The sequence below is a fragment of the Capra hircus genome, chromosome 6 (genome assembly GCF_001704415.2).
Source record: "Capra hircus breed San Clemente chromosome 6, ASM170441v1, whole genome shotgun sequence".
In the NCBI taxonomy this organism is placed as follows: Eukaryota; Metazoa; Chordata; class Mammalia; order Artiodactyla; family Bovidae; genus Capra; species Capra hircus.
Genome location: NC_030813.1, coordinates 101,958,531 through 101,979,667, shown reverse-complemented (window position 1 = coordinate 101,979,667; position 21,137 = coordinate 101,958,531). Strand labels below are relative to the sequence as shown.

General features: G+C 40.7%; 1 protein-coding gene and 1 pseudogene across 8 annotated transcripts in view; both read right to left on the bottom strand.

The window, feature by feature from the left end:
- Positions 1-21,137, bottom strand: part of PTPN13 (protein tyrosine phosphatase, non-receptor type 13) — a 219,810-nt gene that overhangs the window by 169,174 nt on the left and 29,499 nt on the right. The window lies entirely within an intron of this gene.
- On the bottom strand, positions 3,436-4,692 carry LOC108636235 (annotated as a pseudogene).

The window sequence follows — 21,137 nt, the reverse complement described above, 5'->3', positions numbered from 1 at the left end:
AAGAATCCGCCTGCCAATGCAGGGGACACGGGTTTGATCCCTGGTCCAGGAAGATTCCACGTGCTGTGGAGCAACTGAGCCCGGGAGCCCGTAACCTGCAACTACGGAGCCCATGTGCCGCAACTACTGACGTCCACGCACCTAGAGTCTGTGCTCCACAAGAGAAGTCACTGCTATGAGCAGGAACTGGAGAGTAGCCCTTGCTAGACATAAACTAGAGAAAACCAGAAAACGAGAGAAAGATTTTCCTTCTAGCCAATACCCAATTCTTCTTCCTCTTCCTCTACTGCCTCTCCCCTCATACTTCCTTTTCTAATGCTTCCTCATTTCCTCCACCTTCTGGTCAGTACTCTGGGAACCTCAGGCAGTACTCCAGGTAGAATTTTTTTGAACAGCTTTGTAAGTAATTACTTAATTAAATTTGCTTTTGGCTGCACCAGGTCTTCGTTTCTCCAGGGGATCTTCCTGACCCAGGGATCAAACCTAGGTCTTCCACATTGCAGCCAGATGCTTTACTGTCTGGGAACCACCAGGCAAGCCCTAATTATTGAAGAAGGGCATGGCACCCTACTCCAGTACTCTTGCCTGGAAAATCCCATGGACAGAGGAGCCTGGCAGGCTACAGACCATGGGGTCGCAAAGAGTCGGACACGACTGAGCGACTAACACTTTCTTTCTTCGAGCTTTTAGTTAAAGAAATATTACATTTTCAACATATGTGATTGCAGTTATTATTCTCAAAGGATGAACAGAGAAGCATGAACTTGAGTTTCATATAAAGGCAAAAGAATAACTTCCCCTCTCGAAGGTCAAGGAGAAAGAGAGAAAGACAGGAAGGAGGGAGGGAAAGAAGCAGGGAAGGCAGAAAGAAAGAAAAGTGAGGGGCAAAATAAGATGCTTATGATTACCTATTGTAAAGCAAATGCTATATTCTCATACACACCATGCTGCTGCTGCTGCTGCTGCTTACTGCTGCTAAGTCACTTCTGTCGTGTCCGACTCTGTGCGACCCCAGAGACGGCAGCCCACTAGGCTCCGCCGTCCCTGGGATTCTCCAGGCAAGAACACTGGAGTGGGTTGCCATGTCCTTCTCCAATGCACGAAAGTGAAAAGTGAAAGTGAAGTTGCTCAGTCGTGTCCGACTCCTAGCGACCCCAGGGACTGCAGCCTACCAGGCTCCTCTGTCCATGGGATTTTCCGAGCAAGAGTGCTGGAGTGGGGTGCCATTGCCTTCTCCGACACACACTATATTAAATATTAAGATACTGGTTTTTGTTGGTTAGTCACAACGTTGGGTCTAACTCTTTGTGCCCCATGGACAGTAGCCTGCCAGGCTCCTCTGTCCATGGGATTTCCCAGGCACAAATACTGGAGTGGGGTGCCATTCTCTTCTCCAGAGGATCTTCCCCACCCAAGGATGGAACCTGTGTCCCCTGCACTGGCAGGTGGATTCTTACCATGGAGCCACCTGGGAAGCTTCGAGATAGGTTTTTTAAAAATATTTTTTATTGTGGTAAAAAGTCTTCTAATATAAAACATACTATTTTAATCATATTTAACTATACAGTTCAGGGGCACCAGGTACATTCACATTGTTGTGCAACTCTGACAACACCCATCTCCTAATTTTTCACCTTCCTAAACTGAACTCTGTCCCCACTAAACAGTAACTCCTCATTCTCCCTTCTAACTCCCTCTCCCAAATCCCAGCATCTACCAATGTACTTTCTGACTGTATGAATTTAACTATTCTAGGTATAAAGAAATTGGTTGTTAAAATCTTCCCATAAATAAGAATGAGAAAAATTAAAAGTAACTACCAGACAACAGAATTTTTTCTGTCTATAAAAATTATACCTTTATTGCTTGATTCAGTCAGGCCTGATTTATATGTTATTAATCCTCTTTAAATTTTTAAAATTTTGCCTTTTTAGTGTAAGATCTGTATATATCTCTGGTTGGAATTTATTAGTACACCGAAACATAGAAGGAATATATGTCTTTAGACGTAATATCATCTAGCTAACACAAGAGATGAGACACTTTAAATGTATTAACTTTGCTAGAAAAGAGGTTTACTGTTTTAAAAAACTGCCTCAACCCTCTAATCACTCAGTCTCAAGATAACATAATGTTAAAGTGGTTTTCTAAAATTCAAGCAAATAACACATAACTATAGATTATAAATTGTGTACCAGCACCAAGTCTGGCAACTAAATATCATCATCATTTCTCTGTTATTTTTATTCACCTTTACTATATAGCTCTCCAGATCAGTAAGTCTGAAAGGAAAGAGAAGAAAGGGAATGAAAGAGATGCAGAAGTAGAAGAGGGATGCAACAAAAAGGAAGTCGAGAAAAAATAAATAAATCTTAAGAGGGAAAAAGTTATGAACATTCTAAAGAGTTTATTACTTTAATTGTTTCCTTTGGACACATTATGAGATAACTTGGGGTGCAGATAAATGACTGGCATTATTTTACTATCAAAAAGGTCTCGCTTTACAATACACATAAGCATAAAATTCACTTTTATTTCCTTGAAAGTGGTAGGTTACATGAGAACCACATTGTTGGAAAGACTATCAAATAAATAATCAGAATTTACTATCTGATAAATAATCAGAATCATCATTATGTTGATGATTTGCCCCATGAATCGCAGCACGCCAGGCCTCCCTGTCCATCACCAACTCCTGGAGTTCACTCAAACTCACGTCCATCGAGTAGGTGATGCCATCCAGCCATCTCATCCTCTGTTGTCCCCTTCTCCTCCTGCCCCCAATCCCTCCCAGCATCAGGCTCTTTTCAAATGAGTCAGTTCTTCGCATGAGGTAGCCAAAGTACTGGAGTTTCAGCTTCAGCATCAGTCCTTCCAATGAACACCCAGGACTGATCTCCTTTAGGATGGACTGGTTGGATCTCCTTGCAGTCCAAGGGACTCTCAAGAGTCTTCTCCAACACCACAGTTCAAAAGCATCAATAACTTGGCTCTCAGCTTTCTTCACAGTCCAAATCTCACATCCATACATGACCACTGGAAAAAACATAGCCTTGACTAGACGGACCTTTGTTGGCAAAGTAATATCTCTGCTTTTCAATATGCTATCTAGGTTGGTCATAACTTTTCTTTCAAGCAGTAAGTGTCTTTTATTTTTATTTTTTGAATATCTATGGATTTTATTTGACTTATATTTCAACATACAATATACACACAGAAAATACAAGTGACCACCAAAGAACATTTATCTCCTGCATTCCTTCTGATAACATCACTCATGACTTTGAATCCTACTGGATGAAGGATGTTCAAGGATCCAACTCACACCTAAGCCCTCAGGTTGCAGGGGATCAACGTATAAGCAGTCTGTGGACAACCCGCTCTTGCACTGCTCTACCACACAAATGTTAGTTTTCTAATGAAAACAAAAATGGATTTCAGGAACCATGCTGACTTTTTAATTTTTTTGCCTCTTTGCTTTAAATGGAGCCATAGGAATGGTTCTGAGTCTTGTTTGTACAAAAAAGAAATAAGGCTGCTCTACTCCAGTTAGCTTGTGAGAACTGTGCCAAGCACGAAGATCTCCTCCCAGCTCGATGGATTTCTGCCTGGGAAACTGGACTGGCCCCAGGAAGCGGCAGCTCCAACAGGAGGGTCAGCGAGGCTGGCCGTCACTTGCACTGTTCATGGTCTGTGTAGTCATCCATGTCCACGTCAGAGTCAAAGAGCGAGTGTCCGGTGAAATCTGTGTCTGGGGTTCTGGCAAAACTGTTCTCTGCTCCCTCGTCTTCAAAGGTCTCTGTCCTTGAGTAAAAGCTGAAGTCCAGCAGGGGCGTATGTGTTTTGCTGCCGTCACTGCTCTCCTCTGACTCATAGACGGTGTTGTCATCATCATGGTGCCACTCAGGCCAGAATTTTCTCCTTATCCTCTCACAGTACATAGCGAGACTGATCAGCTCACCTTTGATCAGCTCACCTTTAATCAGCCGTTCAGGTCTCGTCCCAGGTAAGGTCCACATCGCCTGGGCCAAGCGTCCAAAGACAGTAGCATCGAGGGTGGAGAGCTTGGGCCCCATGATGTACTTCTTGTCACCAGTAGAAATGCTCCTCCACCATCTTAGTCACTGCCCTGGAGATGGCTCTTTCATGAGGACCAAGGTTTTTATTTAAATTCACTCCAAGTTTCTCTTCCAGAAAGTCAATTATGAATTCTGTCCCGGAAACTTTTTCATGATTATATTCAATGCAAGGCATTTTCCCTTGAGCAGAGAGTTTTCCACCAAAATAATTCTGATAGGGTAAGTCAGCCATCCTTAAATAAGTTTCCATTTTCAAACAGAAAGGAGATAAACTGGGGACACCATTGTTAGGTCTTGCAAACTGATGCAAAATAATAGCATCTTTGGAGTCAATCTCTTGCTGTTTCCTAATGACCAGGGGTTCGTGGAGCAGATACGCAGCTGCGGCCAGCAAAGCTCCCCCGGTCAAGTAAAGGGTTTTCTTCCACCAGGGATCGGAGCCCAGCCCTGCCATGATCCCACCGTAATCCCGCAAAGGGAAAGCGATGATGTCCCCATAAAAGGAGAAGGGCTCCTCGGACCCGGCCCACCAGCCGAAGAAGGAGACGCTCTGGTTCCAGCTCAGATCCACCACGCATGGCCTGGACGAGGCAAAGCCAACCCCCCAGTGCATGCTGCGCGGCTGGCTGTGGGCGCCCCTCCCAGGGCCCGCGCCGCCCGCATAGGAAGGGGCCGGCGCGGCCGGGCGCGGATGGCGCGGGCAGCGGTGACCGACGCGGCGGCGGTGGCACAGGAGGAAGGGCACAGGCCGTGGGCGGCGGGGCCTGGGGGCCCTGGGCGGCAGCGGCAGCGGCAGCCGCAGCCGCCGGCTCCCCCCGGGAGCGGCCTCTCCGCGCCGCTCTTTGTGTCAGCGCCGGGAGAAGGCCGCGTGATGTCCAGTAAGTGTCTTTTAATTTCATGGGTGCAATCACCATCTGCAGTGATTTTAGAGCCCAAAAAAATAAAGTCTGACACTGTTTCCACTGTTTCCCCATCTATTTCCCATGAAGTGATGGGACCGGATGCCATGATCTTTGTTTTCTAAATGTTGAGCTTTATGTTTTTGGTTAACATAGGTATTATTGTCATGACCTTAATACTGTGCCCACAGAGTCAGAAAAGTCACACAAAGATTCTAATGATGTCATTTTAATTCTGAAGGATTTGTGGCACTCAGCAAATAGGAAACATATAAAAGTGATTCCAAAAAGAACTAAACAGTAAACAGATTGACTTGAATCCACTCAAGTGATATGACAGCTTGTCTGATGATTGACTAATGAACTTGGACCATTTAAACAGATTCTAAAGAAACAGAACTATAAGAGTACATTACCTAGAGACAAATGAAAACAAAAGCTCAACAGTCCAAAACTTACCGGATGCAGCAAAAGCAGTTCTAAGAGGGAAGTTTATAACAATACAATCTTACCTCAAGAAACAAGAAAAAAATCTCAAGTAAACAACCTAACCTCACACCTAAAACAACTAGAGAAAGAAGAACAAACAAAACTTGGGCAGTCAGTAGAAGAAAGGAAATCATTAAGATGAGAACAGAAATAAATGAAATAAGAGACCAAGAAAACATGCACAAAGACCAATGAAACTAAAAGCTGGTTCTTTGAAAAGATAAAATTGATAAACCTTTAAGAAAAAAAGGGAGAGGACCCAAATCAGTAAAATTAGAAATGAAAAAGAAGAAGCTACAGCTGACTACACAGAAACACCAAGGACCATAAGAGACTACTATGAACAACTATATGCCAGTAAAACAGCCAACCTGGAAGAAATGGACAAATTCTTAGAAAGGGACAGTCTCCATATTGAACCAGGAAGAAATAAAAAATATGAACAGACCAATCACAAGCACTGAAATTGAAATCATGATTAAAAACCTTCCAACAAAGTCCAGGACCTGATGGCTTCACAGGTGAATTCTATCAAACATTTAGAGAAGAGTTAACACTTATTCTGAAACTTTCAGAAAGTTGCAGAGGAAGGAAAACTTCTAAACTCATTTTATGAGGCCACCATCACCCTGATATCAAAACCAGAGAAAGATACCACAAAAGAAGAAAATTACAGGCCAATATCACTGACGAACATAGATGCAAAAATCCTCAACAAAATATTAGCAATTTGTATCCAATGATACACTAAAAAGCTCATATGCCATGATCAAGCAGGATTCATCCCAGGGATGCAAGGATTCTTCAACATCTGCAAATCAATCAGTATGATACACCACATCAACAAACTGAAGAATAAAAACCATATGATCATCTCAATAGATGCAGAAAAATCTTTTGACAAAATTTGACACCCATTTATGATAAAAAAAAAAAACTCTACAGAAAGTGTACATAGAGGGTACATACCTCAACATAATAAAGGCCATATATGACAAACCTACAACTAGGTCATACCAATGGTGAAAAGCTGAAAGCATTCCCTCTAAGATCAGGAACAAAACTAGAATGCCCACTCTTACCAGTTTTATTCAACATAGTTTTGGAAGTCCTAGCTACAGGGAATCGGAGAAGAAAAAGAAGTAAAGAGAACCCAAATTGGAAAAGAAGTTAAATTGCCACTGCAGATGACATTATACTATACATAGAAGATACTAAAGATGCTACCAGAAAACTACTAGAACTCATCAATGAATTTTGTAAAGTTAATACACAGAAATCTGTTGCATTTCTATACACTAACAATGAAAGATCAGAAAGAGAAATTCAAGAAGCAATCCTATTTACCGCTGCATTAAAAAGAGTAAAATAAAATAAAAATAAATAAAATTTTTAAAAAAGAGTAAAATACCAAAGAATAAACTTACCAAAGAAGACAAAAGACTTGTACTCTAAAAACTATAAGATGCTGATGAAAGAAATGGAAGAAGACATAAACAGATGGAAAGATATACCATGTTCATGGATTGAATGAATCAATACGGTCAAAATGACTATACTACCCAAGGCAATCTACAGATTCAATGCAATCCCTATCAAATTACCAATGACATTTTTCACAGAACTAGAACAAAAAAATCTCAACACTTATACGGAGACACAAAAGACACTGAATAGCCAAAGCAATCTCCAAAAAGAATAACAGAGCTGGAGGAATCAGGCTCCCTAACTTCAGACTGTACTACAAAGCCAGTCATCAAAACAGTACGGTACTAGCACAGAAACAAAATAAAAATATAGATCAATGAAACTGGATAGAAAATCCAGAAATAAGCCCAAGCTGCTGCTGCTGCTAAGTCACTTCAGTCGTGTCCAACTCTGTGCGACCCCATAGATGGCAGCCCACCAGGCTCCCCCGTCCCTGGGATTCTCCAGGCAAGCACACTGGAGTGGGTTGCCATTTCCTTCTCCAATGCATGAAAGTGAAAAGTGAAAGTGAAGACGCTCAGTCGTGTCCGACTCTTCGCGACCCCATGGACTGCAGCCTACCAGGCTCCTCCGTTCATGAGATTTTCCAGGCAAGAGTACTGGAGTCGGGTGCCATCACCTTCTCCGTAAGCCCAAGCACCTACAGTCAATTAATCTATGACAAAGGAGGCAAGACTACTCAATGTTGGAAAGACAGTCTCTTCAACAAACTGTGCTGGGCAAAGTAGATAGTCACAAGTAAAATAAAATGAAATTAGACCATTTCTTAACTCCATACACAGAAATAAGCTCAAAATGGATTAAAGACCTAACTGTAAGACCAGACACTATAAAACTCCTAGAGGAAAGCATGGGTATAACACTCTATGACATAAATCACAGTAACATCTTTTTCAATCCATATCCCAGAATAATGGAAATAAAGGCAAATATGAACAAACGGGACCTATTTAAACTCAAAAGGTTTTGTACAGCAAAAGAAACAATAAACAAAATGAAAAGACAACCTACAGATTGGGAGAAAATATTTTCAAATGATGTGACTGATTAAGGGATTTGTTTCTGAAATTCACAAGCAGTTTATGACACTTAATAGCATCAAACAAACAACCCACTCAGACGCCAGAGGAGAAGGATGTGTGCTCATCTCCTGCGAGAGCACCAAAATTGCAACTAGCTGTTGAACAACCATCAAAAGGATGACACAGGAACCCACCGGTAGGAGGGGTGCAATCATTATAAAATCAAATCCCATACCCATCAGGTGGGTACCCACAAACAATAATACCAAAACAAACAATGACTCAAAAAATGGGCAGAAGATCTGAATAAACATTTCTCCAAAGAGGATATACAGATGGCCAGTAGCACATGAAAAGCTGTTCCACATCACAAATTAGAGAAAGGCAAATCAAAACTACAATGAGATATCACCTCACAACAATCAGAATGAAACGAAAGTGAAAGTCTCAGTTATGCCCAGCTCTTTGTGACCCCATGGGCTATACATTCCATAGAATTCTCCAGGCCAGAATACCGGAGTGGGTAGCCATTCCCTTCTTCAGGGGATCTTCCCAACCCAGGGACTGAACCTAGGTCTCCCAAATTGGAGGCGGATTCTTTACCAGCTGAGCCATGAGGGAAATTGACAAGTAATAAATGCTGAAGCGGTGTGGAGAGAAGGGAGCCCCTTCCACACTGTTGATGAGAATGTAAATTAGTACAGCCACTATGGAGAACAGCATGCTGCTGCTAAGAAGCTTCAGTCGTGTCTGACTCTGTGCGACTCCATAGACGGCAGCCCACCGGGCTCCCCCGTCCCTGGGATTCTGCAGGCAAGAACACTGGAGTGGATTGCTGGAGAACAGTATAGAGGTTCTTTAAAAAGCTAAAAACAGAGCTACCGTATGACCCTGCAATTCCACTCCTGGGCATACATTCAAAGAACATAATCTGGAAGGATACTTGCACCCCAGTGATCACTGCAGCACTGTTTACAATAGCCAGGACATGGAAGCAACCTAAATGTCCATCAACAGAGGAATGGATAAGGAAGATATGGTACATATACATATAGTGGAATATTACTCAACCATTAAAAAGAAGGGAATAATGCCATTTGCAGCCACATGGATGGACCTAGAGAGTGTCATACTGAGTGAAGTAAGTCAGACAGAGAAGGAGAAATACCATATGACATCCTTTATATGGCTAATCTAAAAAGAAATGATACAAATGAACTTACTTAAAAACAGAAAGAGACTCACAAACTTAGGAAACGAAGTTATGGTTGCTGGGGGGAAGGGATAGTTAGGGACTCTGGGAAGTCATGTACACACTGCTATATTTAAAATAGATAACCAACCAAGACCTATTCTGTAGCACATGGAACTTTCCTCAACAGTTATGTGGCAGCCTGGATGGGAGGAGGGTTTGGGGGAGAACGGATACATGTATATGTATGGCTGAGTCCCTTTGCTGTCCACCGGAAACTACCACAACATTGTTAATTGGCTATACTCCAATACAAAATTAAAAGTTTAAAGTTTGGGGGAAGAAAAAAAGAAACACGACTGTAAGAGCACCTGTCTCAAGAACAAAGCCAACTATAAAACAAAGACGTGCCACGAGTTTGGAGCATAGAGACACGCATCGTTGTGTCTAAGGACTAGCTAAGGTCATTAAGAAATCACAGTGAGTTGACGAAGCAATCCCCAAAGTTACAAACATCTTTAATTCATGAAAATTTACAATGAATTTCATAAAATTTTAAGAGCAGAAAGCCCATATATTAGTATTTGTACATATTTGGTATTTTAGCTGTTTATAATGTTTAAGAAAAATAGGTCAGAATAACAGATTTGCTTGTGATTCCAATTTAAATAATGTAACTGAGAAAATGATTTCAGGCTTATTATGAGTTCAGTTCAGTTGCTCAGTCGTGTCCAACTCTTTGCAACCCCATGAATCGCAGCACGCCAGGCCTCCCTGTTCATCACCAACTCCCGGAGTTCACTCAGACTCATGTCCATCGAGTCAGTGATGCCATCCAGCCATCTCATCCTCTGTCGTCCCCTTCTCCTCCTGGCCCCAATCCCTCCCAGCATCAGTCTTTTCCAATGAGTCAACTCTTTGCATGAGGTGGCCAAAGTACTGGAGTTTCAGCTTTAGGCTTATATAAAATATCACAAATACCACTGGAACAGAAAAGAACTTAAATCTTAGCATATTTACAAGTTTCCATTCATTAGAGACTTCTTTAAGTACTCAGGAAGAATTTTGCAGCGGCAGGGGGCAGGAGCGGGGAGGGGGGAGGAGCGGGGGGGGGGGGGTAGTGGTGGTCAGTCAGACAACTGAAATACTTTTAGAAGTCAAAAATTTTTAAATAAATGTTTCAGGGATTGAATCCATGCCCTCTGCAGTGGAAGCTGGACCACCAGGGAAGTCTCTAGAAGCCAATTTTTAACTGTATGAATGCAGTTTAAAACAATTGAGGCATTTTAATTAAGTTTGAAAATAGGATTATATACTCAATCAAAAGGTCCCCTAAAAGTGACTACTAATCTTTTCTACAAGTAAAATAAAATAACTGACCTTAGAAACTTAACAACTAGGTTTTAGAATCTGTAACTTAATGAGAATATTCATTTAAAAATAATTTTCAATAAGCTTTGCTATATACAGTACGTATTTTTTTTTACGTTAGCAGAAAAATCAATGTGATTCTGGATCAGACAAATTTTTCTTAGATACAACATCAAAATGACCCTTCAAAAATGGTTACGTGTTTGAACTTCCCTGGTAGCACAGTGGATAAGGAGAGTCTGCCTGCCAGTGCAGGAGACAGGGGTTCAATCCCTAATCCACACCCTGCAACTCCTGAAGCCCATGCACCTGGAGCCTGCGCTGCACAAGAAGAGAACTCCAGTGAGAAGCCCATGCGCCACCAGCTAGAGTAGCTCTTGCTCTCCACAGCCAGAGAAAGCCATTGTGTAGCAACGAAGACCCAGCTCAGCCAAAAATACATAAATAAAAAATAAAAACAGCAGTGTGTACATGTTGAGTTAAAAAAAAAAGTTAAAAATGTTAAGACTTCATCAAAATTAAAACTTCTGCTCTTTGAAAATAATTGATCAAAGAATAAAAAGAAAAGTCACAAATTAAAGGAAACATTTACAGATCACATAATTGATAAAAGATTTTTAACCCAGAATATATAAACTATCACAATACAATAGGAAAACAAACAATTCAAATTTTTTACATAAAATTCACGAAAGACTTGAACAGGTGTTTCACTGAAGAAAGAAAATACATGGATGGCAAATGAGCATAAAAAGATGCTCAACTTCAATAGTCATTAGGAAAATGAAATTAAAACAACGAGATACTGCCACATAGCTATCTGAATGACTAAAATGAAAACAAATGACCATATTCAGTGTAGCCAAGGATGTGGAGAAACTGGGACTCACACACAACTAGTCCGAATGTAAAATGGTACCTTTGGGGAAACTAACAGTTTCATTAAAAGTTTAATATAAGCCTACTTACTATAGGATGTAGCCATTCCACTCCTAAATATTTACCCCAAAGAAATGAAAGCTTTTATCTACACAAAGGGAACAGTTCTCAAAACTTTCTGAGATGCTCTTCCCAGGTTATAATCCTCAAATTCATCTTAAATAAAACATTCAATTTCTTAAATAAATAAAAAGACTTATATACAAATGTTCATAAAAGCTTTATTTGTAACAGCCCAAAACTGGAAACAAGCAACTGTCGACAAGTGAACGGATAAACTGATCTTAGAATATTCTCACAATGGAATATTAATCAGCAACAAAAGGAATGAACTAGTATTGATACATGCTACAACATAAATCTCAAAATAATTATACTGAGTAAAGGAAGCTAGATCAAGGAAAAAAAACAGAGAGTATGTGCTTTATAATTACATTTGTACAAAACTATAGAAAGTGACAACTATAGTTATGACAAATAGCTCAGTTGCCTAAGGATGGCATTACGCCATGAAGAGGCAGGTGGGAGTGACTACAAGCAAGCGTGAGAAAACATTTGGGGATAATGGATACATTCCCTACCCTCATGATGGTTCACAGGTAGGTGCACACTTAAGTCAAAAACTCAGCAAACTGTACACAATACGTATAGTCTATTATATGTCAGTTATGCCTCAATAAAGCTGTTAAAAAGAGAAAGCTAGCTAAACCTGACCAAAGCCAGGACAGCATTCCTTTTCTTTGTCCTGGGAAGCTAACTGCATTTTTTTCCCCAGAAGAAACCAAGCCCCGACAACAAGCAACATATGCTTTAAAAAGAAAAAAAAAAAAATTTTTTTTTTTCTAAAACAGGTCCAGGGGCAAATTAGGAATCAGGTCACACAGTAGGAGGTGAGTGGCAGGCCAGAAAGTGAAGCTTCATCTGCCACTTCCCATCACTTGCCTTAACCCTCTCCCTCACAACTGTCTTCCATAAAACAGGTCCCTGGTGCCAAAATGTTTGGGGACTACTATTCTAAAAGTTAGGAAGCCCTGGTGGCTCAGATGGTAAAGAATCCACATGCAATGCAGAAGATCCGGGTTCGATCCCTGGGTTGGGAAGATCCCCTGGGGAAGGAATCTTAAAGTTAATTTCTCCCATTAAAATAAAATCTATTAGACAAAGAAATAAAAATCCACGGCTAGGCTAAATCTAAGATTTTCTCTCCTTAAACAGCTGAAGCATATCTAAGATGCTGTGTAGCTTATATTATTCAAGCTAGAATATGTGGCTTGATAACACAATACTTTTGTAAAAACCTTTATTCAAGATAGCAAGCTCTTGTTTTTCTCTCAACTTCTAATTTCCTAAAGCATTTAGACCTGAAAGTATAATTATGAAAATTATAGGCCATTTGAAATAATGTGAAATTATTTCTACCTTCTGTCAATCCAAAAAAAAAAAGGTCAATACCAAGCCAGATGTACACAAAGTAGTAACAATAAAGGCACAGCTAGATCTCTTAAAGACTTAAAGCTAATCTCGCTAATTAAAAAAAAAAACAAAAACAAAACAGAATATTTCTCTTCCATTAGGGCGTACGTACAGATCGAGTAGTAGACAAAAATGTTACTGCCCACTGTAATTAGAAAAATACTAAGAAAGAGTTGAGATTTTAAGGAGAAAAAGAGATAAAAGGCAGTGAAGTTTTAATTGGACGTTGCCTCAAGGTAGAAAATAGCATGTGTCTGAACATTTTTATTGACGTTAGAGAAAAGCTTAGTATTTGTCAACTTTTCCATTATACTTTTCCAGTGAGAGAAGAGAAACTAAAACAAACCCAAGTCTAAATTGCCTTTCTGGGCCTCTGGCTCAAGTCAACTACTTATCTAGATAGAAATCATATATGCCTATTCCCTGTTTTTCAAAGGACAGCTTCAAAACACCAAAAGAAAAATTCCAGAACTCTTTTCTCTCTCTGGATCATTTAAATTGACGAGAAAAGTAAATTGAGGGGAAAATCTGTAGTTTCACATGTGTTATATTATCCCTCACCAACTGGGACGTACCAACAGAAAACAATGTAACAGCAGAACTTTAGTTTTGAAGCTCGGCTTTTCTGCATCACCTCTCCTCTCCACCCACTGACTTTCCTTATGATCACTGCTTTAGAATACCTGGTTGGTGGTCTTCAAGATATGTAGACTTCGGGGCCTCCCTGGTGGCTTGGCAGTAAAGAATCTGCCTGCCAATGCAGGAGACGAGGGTTCCATCCCTGATGGAAGATCCCACATACCAAGAGCAACTAAGCGCATGCATCACAACTACTGAGCTGTGCTCTAGAGCCCAGGAGCCGCAAGCACTGAGCCCAGGAGCTGCTGCTGAAGCCCGAACACCTAGAGCCGGTGGTCTGCAACAAGAGAAGCCACAGCGATGAGAGGCCTGCTCTCTGCCACTAGCGAAAAGCCTGAGCAATGGCAAAGACCCAGCACAGCCACCATAAATAAACAATTCTTAGAAAAATGAAACGTAGACTTCAAATGCCTCAGGATAAACAGCCAATAAAGGAAACAAATACGATAAGGCACGAAAGTCCATGAAAAAAAAATTCCTATTTGCTTTTCATACTCTAATAAACAAATTAATGTTGTAGGCAGAATTGAGAGATTGTCCTCAACGTTCCTTTCATGTTGAGAATCGCCTATGGGGAGGTACAGGACCAGGAGCTGGGAGTGGCCTCCGGGAGCTGATGGGATACTCCAACCAACAACCAGCAAGAGAATGGTCCTATGACCACAAGAAACTGAATTCTACCACCAACCAGTGAATGTGTCATGGGACTGAGTCTCAGATGATGCCATATTCCCAAGCTGACACTCTGATTTCAGTCTGGTGAAGTCCTGAAAAAGGGAACAGGATCATGGGTACCCAGAATCCTGACAAACAAGAAGTGTGCAAGGTAATAAATGTGAGCTAAATTTGTAGCAACTGAAAGTGCGATTCCACCATGAATGAAAGTGTTGGTCGCTTAGTTGTGTCCAACTCTGCAGCCCTATGGACTGTAGCCCACCAGGCTCTTCTGTCCATGGGATTCTCCAGGCAAGAATACTGGAGTGGGTAGCCATTCCCTTCTCCAGAGGATCTTCCCTACCCAGGTCTCCTGTATTGCAGGCAGATTCTTTACCATCTGAGTTACCAGGGGACCCTGGGATTCCACTACAAAACAGTGACTGAAAATGGAGGAGAAGCTTTGGAACTGTAGTGAGCAGAAGCTGGAAGAATTTTGAGAAAGCCTAATTTGCCTCAAACAGATTTTTAATAGACGACTGGACTTCAACCTGAATATTGTTGGTGAGGGCTCAGAAAGAAACAAGGAACACGTTATTGGAAACTGGAAGAAGGGGAATCCTTATTACATAGTGGCAGAAATCTTATGACATTGTGGAAAGCAGAACTTCCAAGTGGCAAAACTGGACATACGATACAAAGGAGATTTCCAAGAGAAGTGTTAAATATGCTGTCCCGTTTACTCTTGCTCTTTACAGTAAAATGCAAAAAGAGAGCGAGAGAAATAGAGGAAAGTCCTATTAAAGAGAAAGCAATCAGCATTACATAACTCTGAAAGTACCTAGCCTTTCCCGATAGCAAAAGATGCCAAAAACCAGAAATGGTTGCCAAAACTACAACAGACAAAAAATGACCTTCTGCTAACATTTCAGAAAGGTCAAAAGGTCAGAGGATTCAGTCAGAGAGAGGACCCTGTCAAGATTTTAGGGGTCTCTGGTAAGCTTTAGAGTTTTCCCTTAGCCATCTCAGGAGGAGGCAAAGACAGAAAAAGGATTATTTTGAAGAGAAAAAAATAAAAATTCACAGGTGTAACTTCTGTCTAATGTAGTGAATCCCCGTGAAATCCACAGGAAACCCAAAGTTCCTGAGAAAATGGTTTCAGCATAAACACTGCCGGGCTGGACTAAAAGAAAGAATATAAAATGGAAGGAGGCTGTTGGATGCAACCTCAGTTCTCTTGCCAGGACAAAGGCTGGTTGCAAGAAATCACTCAGCAAATATACACTACCATCCTAGAAAAAGGAAGACTGATCCAGAAGGCAGAACTGAGACTCAGAGGGCAGAGCTGACTGCCTTGAAGGATTGTTCCCAGGTTTTGAAGCCCAACAACAACAACAACAAAAAGCCAGTCTGCCCACGTGAATCTCAGAACTGTTATGGACAGTGGGACAGTGATGGACAGAGACTCTTTTTTGACTTTCCATCCTGCCGTCTCACTTCTGGACCAGAATGTCTGCAATAGTTATCCCAGGTGTGTCCCACCATTTTATGCTGGGAATGTTTGGAACAGTCTCTTTAGTTTTATAGTTTTACAGGTTCACGGGATAAGGGACACACAAGAGCCTCATCTATACCTAATGTAGATGATTCAGATGAGCCTTTGGACTTGGAGCTGATGTTTTAATAGGATGAGAACTCTGGGAACCAGGGGAGGGGCTGTATTTTGCTTATGAGTGAGTATATGGGTTCAGAGGCAAAACTATGTTAAGTAGAATTCTGATATAGCTCCCTAAATTCCTGTCCCCTTGGTATACCCTGGCATATATCTTACTGTATAAAATCATCCCTTGCATTTGGATGGGACCAATAAATATCAGCTGTGATATAGAACAGTGGTCCCCAACCTTTTTGGCATCGGGGACCAGTTTCCGGGAAGACAATTCTTCCATGGACAGGGTTGTTCTGGGATGATTTGAGCATATTACACTTATTGTGCACTTTATTTCTATTATTATAACATCAGGTCCACCTCAGATCATCAGGCAATAGATTGCAGAGGTTGGGGACCCCTGATATAGAAGACTCTGTTGGAGCAAACTGGAAAGGAAAGACAGGGAGCTTTCCCTTGCTCACCCTGATGAAGCCATCATGCCGTCAACTGCAACTGCCTAAGGAGGGGACCACGTGGCAAGGAGTCGGTGGTCAGACCGCTGAGCCGAAAGCACACCTCAGCTGACACCCAGCAAGAAAATGGTGAATTTAGACTTTACAGCTGCAGGGAATTGAGTCCTACCAAATAACTAGAGAGCTCAGAAGAAGACCTCCAAGCCTCAGTTGATATTCCAGCCTGGTGACCCTGAGCAGGGGACCCAGTTAGCCTGCACCTGAGTTCCTGACCCACAGGAACTTAAGATAATAAAATGTGTCGTCTGGGGCTTCCCTGGTGGCTCAGTGGTAAAGAATATGCTTGTCCATGCAGAAGACATGGGTTCGATCCTTGATCTTGGAAGATCCCACATGACTCAGAGCAACTAGGCCCCTGCACCACAACTACTGAGCTTACATGCTGTAAATACTGAAGCCTGTGCGCCTAGAGCTCATGTTCCACAAGACAGGAGCTCCTGCTCACTGAAACTAGAGAAAAGTCCTCATAGCAATGAAGACCCAAGCATAGCCCAAGATAAATAAAATCAGTTATAATAAATGTGTTGTTTGAAGCTACTAACTCTATGGTAATTTGTTATGCAACAGAAACAATAGAAAACAAATACAACCAGGTTACAGATTTTGAAGAAAATATAAAAAAGTAAGTCCTGTTATTATACTTCTGAAGTTTTCAGGATAATGCTTTTAGACCATTAAAGTGGATCTCATAAGAGAGGGAACATGCTGAGTAAATTAAGCTTGTCTTTCTAGACATCAAGGTTTTTACAAACCTGTTACTTCATGCTTTAATTGACAAAGCAGTGTGCACTGAGGTGCCTTTATCATACACTGTTTGGGATATAATGTTAGGTGATCCAGAAAAGTGGACCAAAGCTCACCCGACTCAGAAGTGAATGACTAATATAAGCAAAACAAATAGTGCCAGTTTATTAAAGAGGCTCTTGCTCTATTTTCCTGATTTTCCACTAGTTAGCATTCTCAAGATCAGGCAATACTTCCACAGTTATAATCTAAATGAGCAGCAAGAAGTCAGCTATTAGAGGTGTTAGAAGGCAGAAGACAACAAACTCAACGTAACTGGCAAATAATGGGTTGGCCAAAAAGTTCTTTTGGGTTTTCCCCTACGATCTTATGGAAAAACCCAAACCACCTCAACACTAAAAGTTGAATACTGAAGGAGAAAGTGATGTTTGTCTTCTCCTCCTGACGTTTCTTACAAATCTATCCAAATCTATTGAATCTAAAAATCGGGGGGTAAATTTATACTACAGCATGAAATAAGGCAGTAGATGTCATTCTGTATTAATGTGGACAAATAAATTTTGACTCTAGATAAAAATAAATCAAGAGTAAGCCCAAATAACTGCACAAGTCACAGATGAAGCACAATAAACCTACACACGCTCCAGTAATTACAAAAGTAATTTCAACTTGATGTTTGGAGACAGTCAAAATTCTATTCAAATTGCTCCATCCTAAAAGTGATTTTGACATTACCAATTTCCGTTTTGAAACATTTTAAAAATTGAAATGTGGTATAAAACATCTAAGTACCTAAAGCAATAAATTCAATACATCTAAAAACCAAATCTAAAATACTAAGCAGTGACACAAAAGATACTCATATTGAGTACTGCTGTTTATTATGCCATTTTTATTTTATCTAATATTATTGTTGACAACTAAATAAGACTATTGCTTATACCTGAAATAACGACATGACTTAAAAAAACTTATCAACCCAATCCCATGAGGTAGGGTATTCCTTTATTTTGTGGCAATTCAACTAACTCCATAAAGATGTGTTTCTTAAGACGTAGTTTCCATATTTAACTTTTATTTTAATTAACCATACAGTGCTCTTGTGCAACTGTCTAAAAAAGAATCACTAATATGCAAATACAACGGAGCCTTTTTCACAGGAGAAGGTAAAGGAATTCATGTTTATAGACAAATAATGGTAAAATCATTTTGGGTAAATTATTCAAATTGAATACTAATGTACTACAGGTTAGAATAACCTAGAATAATGTACTCCCCTCTACAAGTCACTTGTCAAAATTCTGAGTTTAATTTCAGATTATATCACACCATCTCTTTTAACACTAATCAATGCCAACATCAAAATTAATTTTAACTCATATAATCTCCATCTATTCTCATAAAGCTAGAAGCATTCTCTACATCCAGTTTTTATTGAAGAATGCATCTGCTGCCAAGACTTTACCTAATCACCTCAGGGCAGATTATTCCTAAATCTATCTCCAGCCTTGAGAAAGCCCTGTTCCAAGTTCTAGATTTTTAAATTTAACTACATACTACACTTTTTTTTGGCCTGGGTACTCCTGTATCAAATTCAATACATTTAGGGAGTCCCCTGGTGACCTAGTAGTTATTCTTCCACTGCCATGGACCAGGTTCAATCCCTGGTCAGGGAACTGAGATCCTGCAAATGGAGTGGAAAAAAAAAAAACCCTAAAATAAAATAATCTTTTCCTCCAAATCAGCCAATCTCATTATTCCAAGCAGATTAAGCCTAGCACTATTCCTCTAGCTAGCAGGCTTCAAGTCTCTCTTCTTCGACTTTTTTTTTTCTCTCTTTCACCTTTGTCTCCTCACTAAGAACTGCTGCTTATTCATTCTCAGTCTCTCTCAAATTAATCTTTCAAGTCTCATAAAGTTGAGGAAGGCAGATGAAGAAGATAGAAGAATTAGTGTTAAGGTCTTCCAGGCAAAGGAACACCCTGTAGTCCTGAAAACAGGTAAGAAACAGGGGTGGTGTTCAAATTCTGTAATGGGGAGGGGAGACATGAGGCAACAGCAGTGAGCAGGAGCCAGATCACGGAAGGCGTTTTGTGGCTCGGCTCAGCAGCTTGAATTTTATACTGCAACCTATGAAGAGGCAACAGCAAATATCAGGGTGAGGTGTAAAGTGACAGAATTTGAATTCTCAAAGGATCGTTTTAATTAGAGAAGGGAACCAACAGAGGTCTTGAACTATATATTGGGAAATGGTTAGTATGTAAATGATAGACAAAATCATGAGTTTGGATAAAGTCACCCAGGAAAAGGGACTTATTAAGAAGGAAAAGAGGCAAGTACAGAGACCTGGAAGGCACTAGCATTTAAAAATTATAGGAGGGCAAAGAGCTTGCAAACGTACCTGTAAAAGAAACAGCCAGAGAAATAAGAAAATCATAAGATGATTATGTTAGGGAGGATGGAAGAGGAGTTTCAAACAGGAGATTGGCAGAATGCAAGATAAAGAATGTGAGGTTTTATGCCATGTTGTCTGGATTCAGATCACTGGTTCTGTAACTTTCAGCAAATTAATTATTTTTAGGCTCAGGTTTTTTTTTAAGTTAATTTTTATTGAACTATAGTTGCTTTGTAATGTTGTGTTATTTTCTACTGTCAGTTCAGTTCAGTCACTCAGTCGTGTCCAACTCTTTGCGACCCTATGAACTGCAGCACGCCAGGCCTCCCTGTCCATCACCAACTCCTGGAGTTCACCCAAACTCATGTCCATCGAGTCAGTGATGCCATCCAGCCATCTCATCCTCTGTTGTCCCCTTCTCCTCCTGCCCCCAATCCCTCCCAGCATCAGAGTCTCTTCCAATGAGTCAACTCTTCGCATCAGGGCCAAAGTACTGGAGTTTCAGCTTCAGCACCAGTCCTTCCAATGAACACCCAGAACTTATCTCCTTCAGAATGTACTGGTTGGATCTCCTTGCAGTCCAAGGGACTCTCAAGACTCTTCTCCAACACCACAGTTCAAAAGCATCAATTCTTCGGCACTCAGCTTTCTTCACAGTCCAACTCTCACATCCATACATGACCACTGGAAAAACCATAGCCTTGACTAGATGGACCTTTGTTGGCAAAGTAATGTCTCTGCTTTTACAGCAAAGTAAATCAGCTATGTGTATACATATGTCTCCTCTTTTGGGGATTTCCTTCCCATTTAGGTCACCACAGAGCATTCAGTAGAGTTTCCTGCGCTATACAGTAGGTTCTCATTAGTTATCTACTTTATATATGGTATCAACAATACATATATGTCAATCCCAATCTCCCAATTCCTCCCCTCCCTTGCCCCCTTGGAATCCATATTGATTCTCAAGGTCTCTGTCTCTCGTTCTGCTTTGTAAATAAGATCAACTTTCTTCTTAAAGCAACTTATAAACAATTCCTATCTTAAGGGACATTGGCAAGAGTTAAATGAGAAACATACGGCTCAGTACCTAGTATGCAGCATTAATAACTGCCCTTCAGCACTGTCCTTCTCAAACCACATAGGAAAGTCATGCAATGTGAGAACATACGTATTTGGCTCTCTGGATATCATCAGTAATTTTATCCTAAGAAGTTTTCGTCCAGTAGGATAGGAAGCAATTGATGCTGGATTTTAAATGTAGTCACATTTCTAGAAACTTGGTTGGTGACAGGAGTAAAGTTAGGATGATAAATTTGAAGGTCAGGATGGATGTTTGCTCTGACTTTAAATTATAAGGGACCTTGTGTATATGTTGAGGGAAAGAACCAGTCAAGAGGCTGAAGATACAAGAGAAGGTGCGTGAGTAGTAGGCAAGGTCACAAAGGAACTGATTACCCTTTAGATGTTTCATCAGGTCCACTGAAGTCAAACGGAAAGTAGCATGTGAGCAGACAGAGGAAAGTCATGAGGAAGACTTCTTGCCTAAGGGCCTCCTGGGCTGAGTGATGC